The sequence below is a fragment of the Nicotiana tomentosiformis genome, chromosome 9 (genome assembly GCF_000390325.3).
Source record: "Nicotiana tomentosiformis chromosome 9, ASM39032v3, whole genome shotgun sequence".
NCBI lineage: Eukaryota > Viridiplantae > Streptophyta > Magnoliopsida > Solanales > Solanaceae > Nicotiana > Nicotiana tomentosiformis.
The window spans coordinates 90,099,353-90,112,086 of NC_090820.1; positions in this window are offsets into that span (position 1 = coordinate 90,099,353).

A 12,734-nucleotide genomic window follows, 5' to 3' on the forward strand; every position below is an offset into this window, starting at 1 on the left:
TTGTAAAGCAAATCAAGAATCCGCAATCAATACACAAAGCCTCTTACACAGGACACTGATCTCCGGTGATGCTAAAGACAATACCAGCTTACTCTAACCATCTGAATCCTTTCTTGCTCATCCGAGCTCGTGACATTCTTGTCAACACCAAACTACAACTTTAATTTTCAACTTCCAATTCTCATGCTGCTCACTACACCTAACATACCAATATGCGAGAGTATAAAAAATTTCATCATAACTCCTGAATCACTAGTAGAATAAACCCTTCATCATACAGAAACCTCTTACTTGGCTCATTTCAGAAGAACCAATGCAACGCAACTGAATTCTCAAACCACGGGAAAACAAACCTCATGTCACGATCTAAATCGCCATGACTCGTCTGGAATCAATTTGCTCAACCTAGTCCTTAGAACCAAATACCTTTCAAATCAATTGAGTTACAGTGGCTGTCAAGCCACACACGTACCGCCAGAAACCACATATATAACTTAACACACTGAGATCACGACCACAATTACAGAGTTGGAAAATCGAAGGAAAGGCCTTCTTATCAATTGATTAAGTGAGATTTGAGGTAAGTTACTTGTCTAACCTTGCGTGGGGAAAATTCCCCTTAGGATTTGGTACTATATGGTAAGTTGCATTACGTGAAGACCGGATACGTGAGGTGATGAGTGCCTACTCGGGCTTAATGTTAAAATTTTAGTTTTTTCTAAGTAGTTCCTTTTATTTCCTTAATTGAGTTACTCTAGCACGTGTAGTCATCATGTTTAACCTAATGTCATATGTCTACGTGTCTTATCTCTTACTTGATATTTGTGCAACATGCTTAGTTGAATTACCTGCTTTCTGTGATTCCGTATTTATTCTTTAACTGTAGGATTATTTGCTTGTAACCTCATTATTTCATTTGTTATGTGTTGGTTTTGTGATTTTTGTTGAGATAACTGATTGGCTGTAGCACGAGGTTTTGCCGTGCGGAGTATTATTGTGACACGAGGTTTCTGTCGTGCGGAGTGTTATTGTGGCACGAGATTTCTGTCGTGCGGTTAATATTTTCTTGCACGAGGTTTCTGCCATTCCGTTGCGAGATATTTACTTTTGGAACTACGAGTTGGTACCTTGGGAGTGCCCATATTGTTTACCTCTATTTGTTGCATTGTTATTGTTGGTGTTGTTGATCCTTAACTTGTAAGATTATGCTTCCTTACGTGTTGTAATTATCTTCTTTGATTCCGTATTGTTATCTTCTGTGAATTTCTAGTATTACACATCTCGGTCACTTCATTACATCATTATATCTTCTGCCTTATTTTTTCTATTAATTCTAGTAGGGCCCTGACCTGACCTCGCCAATACTCTACCGAGGATAGGCTTGGCACTTACTGGGTACCATTGTGGTGTACTCATACTAATCTTCTGCATATCTTTTTGTGTAGATCCAGGTTCTTCCTACCAGACCAGGTAATAGTGAGCTACACCGTGCGTGGAGACTTCAAGGTATATCTGCCTGCGTCCGTAGACCTCGGAATCCCCTCTATCCTTATTATGTTGTTTTTCTTATTCTCATTAGACTCTGATGTATAGAGATATTTGGCATTTCTCTTTTGAGCTTGTGACTTATTTCTACCGAGTTTTGGGAGTTGTAACTATTTTGAATCGCAGTTTTTATTTATTTCAGATGATGATGTTTGAGTTTTAGTTTTATATTCAGTTATTCCTCAAAATTGTTAGACTTACCTAGTCTTAGAGACTAAGTGTCGTCACGACACCCTACGGAGGGAAATTAGTGTCGTGACAAGTTGGTATTAGAGATCTAGGTTCATAGGTGTTATGAATCACAAGCAGGTTTAGTATTGTCTCACGGATCGGTACAGAGAAGTCTATATTTATCTTCGGGAGGCTATGGAACTATTAGGAAAAGCTTCACTTCTTTGATTCCTTATAGTGCGAATCTTTTGACTTCGGATTCTAAATTTCTGTCTTTCTATTCTCTCACAGATGGTGAGGACACGTACAGCTGGATCAGATGATCACACACCCGCGCCCCAGCTAGAGCCACGAGAGGCCGGGGTAGAGGCCGAGGATGTCTACGTGGTGCAGCCAGAGCACCCGTACGAGCTGCTACAGAGGAGACACCAGTAGATCCAGTGGGAGGGCAGGCACCTGAGACGCCTGTTACTGCACCTGCCCTCCAGGAGACTCTCGCCCAGTTTTTAAGCATGTTCAGCACCTTGCCTCAGGCAGGATTGATACCACTTGCACCTGCTACATCTCAGGTCAGGGGAGGAGCACAGACTTAAGCTGCCCGTACCCTAGAGCAGCGGGTCCATGTCGACCAGGTTCTAGAGTTCATACCAATACAGCCGGTAGCCCTAATTCAGCCTGAGGTTAGGGTAGCAGTTTCTGAGGAGGAGGAGCTCAGGCTCAAGAGGTACAAGAAGTACCACCCTCCTACTTTCAGTGGCTTGGCATCAGAGGATACCCAGGGTTTTCTTGAGGTGTGATACCGTATCCTCCGTCTCAAATCTTTTTTAAACATGTTTGCAAAAAAGTGTGCTACCTAAACTGAGAGTAAGGAATAACATCTATTGGATAAAAAGTGTCATCAACTTCTCTAAAACAACCGATATATTAAACGATCTATTCTCTTGCAATATATTTGATTAAAAAGTTTGGGAAAAAAAAAACTGAAGAGTGAAACAAACGTGGTAGCTATAGTACACAGCTTTTCTATCAACAAAGAATAACAACAACAACCTAGTAAAATTATACTAATAGCTATAATATTCAACTTTTCTTTCAACAAGGAAGTTGGTAAAATTAAAGACAGTACAAAATATTTTGCCATTGCCGGCACTATCACTATTAGAAATCTGGTAAAAACTGACCAACGTTGGTCGGTAATGGCCAAAAATCGACCAAAACGCGATCATTTACATGTGGACGGTATTTTTGTGGTCGGAAAGGAATACCGACCAAAGTTGGTCGGAAATTACCGATCAACTTTGGTCGGTCAATTAAATTTAAAAAATAAAATATTGCAAAACAAACCGACCAAAGTTGGTCGGTTTTTTTCGACCAAAGTTGGTCGGTATTTTAATTATGTAATAAAAAGATTCACCATCTGGGAATCGAACCGGAGTCTGTACTGTGGCAGGATACTATTCTACCACTAGACCATTGGTACATTTTATTTTAAGACTGTCTTTTATTTGATTTATACTCTTTAATTATATTTTCGCACGAAAATAACCGACCAAAGTTGGTCGGTTTTTTAAATGACCCGCCGAATTAACCGACCAATTTTGGTCGATTTTTTAAATAATAATTTTTATTTATTTTAATTGAAAAACCGACCAAAGTTGGTCGATTTCTTGAAATATAAATTTTGCGGGACTCAAAAATAATTTTCCGTATTTTTGCGCCAAAGAAAACCGACCAAAGTTGGTCGATTTCGTAAAAAAAAAGAAGCCGTACACTTCTTCTCTATATGGTCACGCGAATGTACTTTTACTATAGAGAAGAAAAGTACACTCACGGATAGTGACTTCAGGACACCTACTTTGTCACATTGTCAAACTTGCATATATGGTCTCATAAAGATATTATTAAGCTACAATATATAATAAGTGACTAATATTTTTATCTTAATAGGTTAAAAATTAAATATCGATTTTTACATTATTAGGTTACCTAAAAAGTAACCATTCCTTTTACCATTTATCAACAAGAATGGTAGTGGAGTAATAAGTATTCGTTTTTCCTTAACCAAAGATGTTTTGGGTTTGGAGTCACCTTTGTTAGGGAGCGATTTACTTCCAATATTAATTTTTCGGCACGAATCAAAATTTAATTGAGGCCATATAGATACCAAATAGCGGGCGAAAAAACAAAAAAAACAAAAACAATGACACTATACAGCCGGACTCGCATTTGCGAGACAAGGCTCGCATTTGCGGAACAGGGAAGCTAAGCATAGGGTCGCATCTGCGGACATTCACGTCGCAGAAGCGACTGCGCAAAAGCGCGAAGGAAGTCGCAAAAGCGAGAAAGATCGCATCTGCGTTCATCGCAGTGCAGAAACGGGCATCGCACTTGTGTCCCAAGCTTCGCAGAAGCGAAGCTTCTCCCCTGGCCTCAAAGATGCAGAAGCGAACACGCACCTGTGGCCAAAATTGCGCAGGTGCGATGCACCAGAACCAGACATGTGTTCTTGAACAAAAATGGTCTGAAACTCGTCCGAAACTCACCGGAGCCTCTCGGGACCTCGTCCGAATATTTCAACAAGTCCCGTAACATAATACGGACTTACATAGGGTCTCAAATCACGTCAAATAACGCCGAGATTACAATTCACACCTTGATTCAGACTTATGAGTTTCAAACTTTTCACTTTACAAAACTCGTGTCGAAACGTATTAAATGTATCCAGAATGATTTCAAATTTGGCGTACAAGTCATAAATAATATAACGGAGCTATTCCAACTCTCGAAATCTTAATCTGAGTTCGATATCGATAAAGTCAAATTCACGGTCAAACTTTGGAAATCTTTAGCCTTTAGATTTCTAGTTTCCGTTAAATGGCGATAATTCGAGGTAGGGACCTCCAAATTCGATTCTGAGCATATGCTCAAGTCCCAAATCACGATACGGACCTACCGGAACTGTCAAAATACTGATCCGCATCCGTTTTCAATGACCGAAGTCAACTCAAATGAGTTTTGAAGCTCCATTTTATATTTTAATCAATATTTCACATAAAAACTTTTCGAAAAAAATATACGGACTGCGCACGCAAGTCGAGGACTGTTGAAAGATGCTATTCGAGGTCTCAGAACACATAACTGAAAGTTTAAAATTAAAGATGACATATTGGGTCATCACATGTACTCAACACAAAATTAAAAGGAGCTCTAAAATATAATTCCCTTGTAACCCAATATAATTGAATGTATGCTTGTTGAACTTGTATAAAAATATAGCGTCTTTTTAACTAATTTGTTGATAAAACTCATCCATTTCTCAAAAAAATTCCAATTCAAAAATACTGTAATTGGACAAGTTAGATTTAGCGGTAGAAGGTTTTTTCACATATTATTACACTAGATTTATTGGCAATAGGTAAACTGGATCCATACCAAAATTACATTTAGGTCATTAAGAGAAATTTAATAAATTCTCAGATATTGACACAGTATATTAGTCATGTTGCCTAATAAGGACCTGTATCTCGGGGAAAATATAGATAGGCAGTAAAAAGAATGAAACTATATTCTATAAACAGTGTGAACACTTCCTTTTGAGTTGATTTCCTTACGAAATTAACCAATAGTGCGTTTTCACAGGATCTTATTAATTTGCATCCAATTCTACTCATTTCTCACTATATAATAATGTTGATAGTAAACAGTTAACTTGTTAAATTACAGTGCTGCAGCTAGAGAAAATATGGGGAGTCCGTTCATGTCAAAGATGATTTTCCTATTTACTTTATTTCTTTTATCAACTGGTTTGTTTTTCTTGCCCTCCTCATTATTTTTTCATTTCATTTTTTTCTTCCAATTCTTATGAGTCCTTTTCTTTTTTCTTTTAGTCATTTTATTTTTTAGGCGGGGAGTAATAGGAGAGGAGAAAAAAAAGTGGGGAAAGCGTTTGTGTGAGATTTCTAACACTACATTTAATTTAGGCAATGTAAATTGCAACCACTAGATTATAACCCGAAGGCGGATTTAGTATTTGAAATTTAAAAATTTTGATGACTCCTAATCCACAACCCATTTATGCCAAATCCTGCCATAAGCGTGCACCTGACCCTAATTATTATAACTACATTATTCAATTAATCAACCAAGGAAAATCGTATATATTCATTTCACTCTACCAGCCGAATAAAAGGATGACTCGTAATTGATCCTGACTGTTTGACCCTGGTCCTACCCGGCCCTTGTATTTTAGTTGGTCGGGGAAGCGGTAGCTTTGTGCGGGTCCTTTCTTTTCAATATAAACTACATTACAAATGCCAAAATAATTACTGCTATATTTTGGCTAGGCCAAGAGCTATTTACCTACTACTACTACTTTATCCCTACCATCACCTTTCCTTGTCTATTAGTAATATTTTTGACTAAAATGAAAAAGAAATGAGTAAGATTTCGTGCGATAATAAAATTTGCTGGTTTATATATTTAAATTGCAGAAATATAAAGATATTTTTTTTGAACGCATGAAAATGCAGATTCAATATCGTACTGGTTTATATATTTAAATTGCAGAAATATAAAGATTTTTTTTTTGAACGCATGAAAATGCAGATTCAATATCGAAGGCAGCATTTATAAGGTGCTCGAACAATGATGACTGCGCAAACATATCTTGTCCACCAGAGGATTTGTTCTACTGCCTAAATCACAGATGCGTCTGCATGCCCACTCAGGATTATCACACACAAGTTTTATCCGACTGATTTCATTAAATTTCAATTTCTTGAGCAATTATTTGGTTCAGACTAACTCATATGTTGTCATAGCCATTGCTCTATGTTCTATTTCTGCACTAAATCGAGTAACTACATTCTGTTTCTTGCTCTACCAAGATACCAAATTTCCTCCTACTAAAACATAATATCCAGGCGTAGAACGTCAATCTGAAGGTGATCCTGCCCAATCAATATCTTAGTATCCAACGATCTGCTCATGACCTCGATCCTAAAACAGTAACCCCTTGCCTGGAGCCGATTTTTAATACCGAATAATGCGAACAACTGCATCACAGTGACTATCACAGGGAGAATTCATAAACTGCTGTGAGAAAATATAATTTACCAACCAGCCGCCTATAGCTTGCAGGATCGCTAAGCGGCTCCCCCTGTCCTGGCAGATGTTTAGAATTCGGATCCATTTGAGTGTCAACAGGTCTGCAACCTATCATCCATGTCTCCTCAATAATGTCTAAAACATATTTTCTTTGATAAATAACAATACCTGAGCTAGACTGACCAACCTCAATACCTAGAAAGTACTTCAATCTACCTAGATCCTTAGTTTGGAAGTGCTGGAAGAGATGCTGCTTCATATTGATAATACCATCTTGATCATTGCCAGTAATAACAATATCATCAACATAGACTACCAGATAAATACAGAGACTTGAAGCAGAGTGCCGATAAAATACAGAGTGAATAACTTCACTACGAGTCATGCCAAACTCCTGGATAACCGTGCTGAACTTTTCAAACCAGGCTCGAGGAGACTGCTTTAGACCATAAAGTGACCGACGCAAGCGACATACAACGTCACAAGACTCCCCCTAAGCAACAAAACCAGGTGGTTACTCCGTATAAACCTCATCCTCAAGATCACCGTGAAGAAATGTATTCTTAATGTCCAGCTGATAGAGAGACCAATGACGAACCACAACCATGGATAGAAAAAGGCGGACTCATGCTACTTTAGCCACGCGAGAGAAGGTATCACTATAATCGAGCCCAAATATGTGAGTATATCCTTTGGCAACAATACGGGCCTTCAATCGATCAACCTGGCCATCTGGACTAACTTTGACTACATAAATCCAATGACAACCAACAACAAATTTACCTGAAGGAAGAAGAACAAGCTCCCAAGTACCACTTGTATGTAAAGCAGACATCTTGTCACTCATAGCATGTCTCCATCCTGGATGAGACAACGTTTCACCTGTAGACTTAGGGATAGATACCGAGGAAAAAGAAGATATATAAAATCATAATGGGGAGAGGACAGACGATGATAACTTAAACCGCCATAATGGGGATTAGGATTAAGTGTGCTTCGTATACCTTTCCGAAGTGCAATTGGTGTACTAGGAAGAGACAAGTCCGCAGTAGGAGCAGGGTCAGGTGCAGGACGAGAACTAGTTGGGCCTGATGTAAGGTGCAGATGACAACGATAAGTCAAGAGTGGTGTTCATGTGGATGAAGATCTGGGATAAACAACACTAAACTCCTCAAAGGTTGGTATGGGTGAAACTTCTGTGGTCAAAAGTGGGGGGGAGGGGGGGAGCTATAGTAAACTCCTCAAAGGTAGGTATAGGTAAGACCTCAAATATATCATGGTGGTCAGCAGAGGTAAAGAAAGGCTTAGACTCAAACAATGTGACATCAGCTAACATAAGGTACCTACGAAGATTAGGTGAATAACAACTATATCCCTTCTGAACATGAGAATAACCAAGGAAGACACACTTGAGAGCACGAGGAGCTAACTTATCTTTCCCGTGGGCTAAGTTATGAACAAAACACGTGCTCCCAAAAATACGAGGTGGAAGAGAGTATAAGGGTGACTGGGGAAACAATACTGAATGCGGAATATGATCCTTGATGGGAGATGAAGGCATCTGATTAATCAAATAACAAGTTGTGAGAACTGCATCGCCCCAAAAACGGAACAGAACACGAGATTTGTGCGAGCAGTCTCAATAAGGTGCATATTCTTTCTCTCTGCAACTCTATTTTGCTGAGGGGTATAATGACAAGATGTATGATGAATAATTCCTTGAGAAGTCAAAAACTGCTGAAACTGAGAAGATAAATATTCTAAGGCATTATTACTGCGAAAATTGCGAATAGAAACACCAAATTGGTTTTTGATTTCACCATAAAAACTTTGGAATATAGAAAATAATTCAGAACGATCATTAATTAAGAAAAGCCAAGTACATCTTGAATAATCATCAATAAAACTAAAAAAATAATAAAATCCCAAGGTTGAACTGACTCTACTAGGACCCCTTATATTAGAATGAACTAAGGAGAAAACAGACCCTGTATGACTCTCAACACTATGCGGAAAAGAGGCTCGGGTATGTTTTCTAAGCTGACATGACTCACAATCTAATGTAGACAAACTAGATAAACTAGGCACCATCTTCTAAAGTTTGGATAAACTCGGATGTCCTAAATGACTGTGAATTAGGTCTGGAGGATCTGTAACTAGACATGTTGTGGAAGGACTCAGTGAGTTAAGGTAGTAAAGCCTTTCGATTCACGTCTTGTACCAATTGTCTATCCCGTACTACGGTCATACATAATAAAAGAATCGTCAATAAAATGTATACCACAATGGAGGGCACGAGTCAAACGAGTAACGGATGCAAGAATAAAATGACAGCCAGAGGCATAAAGAACGGAATCTAAGGTGATAGAAGACAAGGGATTAGCTTGTCCAACTCCTTTTGCCTTAGTTTGACATCCATTAGTTAAAGTAACAGTGGGAAGAGACTGTGAATATACAATATTCGACAAAAGTGATATATTACCAGAGATGTGATTAGAAGCTCCTGAGTCCATGATCCATGGTCTAAGAGTACTAGACTGGAAAACAAAAATAAAAGAATTACCATCAATAGAAGTATCAGTCTGAGCAACAGAGGCTACTTATGGAGATGTCTGCTTACTTTCTCGATACTAAAGGAGCTCATTATATTCTTCTTGAGATAAAGAAAATCTATGGCTACCTGTAGTCTCAGTCTAAGCAATGTAAGCATTTTTGGGTGGACGACCATGAAAGGAATAGCACATTTCACGTGTATGTCCAAGTTTGTGACAATAAGAACACTTGGGTCTAGATCTTCTAAAACGATCTCCTTCTCGTCTATTATCCATAGTTTGAGCCCGAACATCCACTGTCTAGGATGCGAGAATAGAGGAGTCAAGTATCTGTGATGAGATCACTGGGTGACTTGGTGCTACAGCAAGGTGGAGTAATCGAGAGAATAATTCATCAACTGTGGGGACAGTCAGATTAGCTAAAATCTGGTCGCGTACTGAATCAAGATCATTAGGAAGTCCAGCGAGGGTAAGAACTAGAAACATCTTCTATCTCTGCTATTGTTGTTTTTCAACACTAGCTGAAATATTCAGCAACTTCTCAAATTCCTCCATGACTGCTTGTATATGATCCAAGTAAGTAGACATATCTAATTCCTGCTTCTTTAAGTTTTTCATCCGCGATAGCACATCATAGAAGCCAGATATTTTATTAGTGTATAAGGTACGAGCCTTTGCCCTAACCAAATAACATGTCTGGAATAGATGAAACAAAGGAATCAACTTGGAATCAATAGATCACCACAAAATGCTACATAACTGAGCATCGATCTTTACCCAAAGTGCTATCACCTTTTCATCTCCTTCGCTAGACTGTTTGATTATATGATCTTGAAAACCTTGACCTTTACACCACAACTCGACAGATAAAGCCCAAGCTAAGTAGTTTGAACTTCCCATTAAAGTTTATGAGGTAATCATAACACTAGAGTCTCCAAAACTCATGTTTCTAGACCCAAAAACATCAAATCCCAAAGACATCATTGCAAATTATTACCAAATAAGAGAAAGAATCAACTGTAATTCACTGAAACAGAGTAAAGGAATACTATAGTCGACGAAAACTTACTGTAGCTGCCGGAAAACATATTGTTCACACCGAAAAAATATAAAAATTATCAGAATTTGCTGTAACCTAGATAGGTAGACTCGGAATTCCCTTGCGAATAATCTGTCCCAAAGAAAGTTTTTCAAAAAGTGACCAAAAAAGGCGTGTGAGCACGTGGAGGGTCTTCTGACGGAGATATTTTTATGGGTTAGTCGCCGGAGGTCACTCTACTTCGTGGTGGTGTTGGGTTTTTCACAACACTGAGGAAAAATGGCTTTTTTTTTCTGCGGCAGACCTTTGTTTGCCGAAAAAGAAAGACTTCTGATTTACTGATTTCTCTTCCCGGAGTCACTAGAATTTATGCACAACAATAAATATCTCACAATTGCTCTGATACCATGTAAGAAAGCACGGAAGTAAATATATTATTGATATTAGATACTCAATACAATACAAGATGTCCTTATTTATAGCTATACTCTACAAAGAAATATTACTCATATTCCAATGTGGGACAAGACTACATGATGTACATATCTGTAAACTAACAGTATCCAAGCATTTATCATTTTCGGTTACATCTTAAAGGGAAACAACTTGTTTCTTTTAAAGGCAATACATATATTAACACAATCATTAATAATCCAATGGTTAAGAAAACAATGTTGACAGAATTTGTTCAGATGAACAGAACTAACAAAGATGCCATAAAGCTTAATTTATTATACAAAGAATTTCCTGAACACTTTGTATAGTCAACGATAGACAAAACATGGATACTACGACAACAATGTTACGCCGTTGTTCGTATAGTAACATGTCACCCGACCGAAGGAGAACGATATTATCTCAGACTACTATAGCTAAATGTAAGAGGACAAAAATCATATGTAGATCTTCGAACTATAAATGGGGAACAGTTACATTGTTACATTGTTATAACAGTTTAATTGATTGCATGTTAGAGGCGGCAAGTTAACAAATGCCATATAGTTTAAGGCTTTTATTTGCTACATTATTATTGTATTGTTATCCAGCCAATCCAAAAGAAATATAGAAACAATTTGAAGAGTCAATGTCAAAAGATTACATAGTGTTACCTAATGTTGAAAGAAAAGATATCCAATATCAAGTTTTAAATCAGATCAATGATATTTTACACTCTATGGGTCATGTATGTAAATGTATATGAGCTTATCCCAGAAGGAGTTCGACCATCTATATTGGAAAAATAAGCGATTGAGGTATTCTTTGAAAGAACCCTCAGGGTTAGTGAAGAGCTTATATTGTTACACAAAAAACTGAACACAAAACAATTGAAAGCATATAATGTGATTATTGACTGATTATTTTACAAGAAACCAGGAGCTTTTTTTTATTGATGGTCCAGGAGAAACTGGAAAAACTTTCTTATACCATGCTTTATTAGCGATTGTACGTAGTAAAGGGTACATAGCTCTAGCAACTGCTACTTCTGGCGTTTCAAAATACCTATAGACATTGATGAAAATTTCAGCTGTAACATTAGCAAACAAAGCTCAACTGCAAGTCTGATTCATGATGCAAAATTACTTGTATGGGATGAAGTATCTATGGCTAAAAACGAATGCTTTATGTTTTTGACTTTCTCTTACAAGATCTTATGGATACAAATATTCTATTTGGGGAAACAGTTGTTGTTTTTGGAGGTGACTTTAGACAAACTGTCACGACCCCAAAATCACACCTGTTGTGATGGCGCCTATCTCGATACTAGGCAAGCCAACAACCTCAATAAATCACAGTTTCTTTTAAGATTAAAAATATAATATCTAAATTTAATAAAAAACCCCATACATACTGATATAAATATACTCCCAAAACCTGGTGTCACCGAGTACATGAGCATATATACATTACAAGTCTGGGAAATCCGGTCTATAATAATCCGAGGCCAAATACAATAAATAAAAGGATAGGGAAGGAGATACAGCGTCTGTAAAACATAGCAACTACCTTTGAATCTCCGAAAAATCAACTGCGTGAAAGAATAAACACTCACTGTGTCCGGGATCACCTGGATCTGCACACGAAGTACAGGGTATAGTATGAGTACAACCAACTCAGTAAGTAACAATAATAAATAAGGAACTGAAAGTAGTGACGAGCTTCTCAGCTAAGTCCAAATACATTACTTTCCAACATAAAAAGGGTAGGCATGTTCTCAAGTTTAACATTTAAAATTTCACATCAATTCTCATATCAAATTTGACTGAAACAAAAAAAAATGTTTTTCCGAAATTTCCAAAATAGTGATATATGACAGCTGAAAT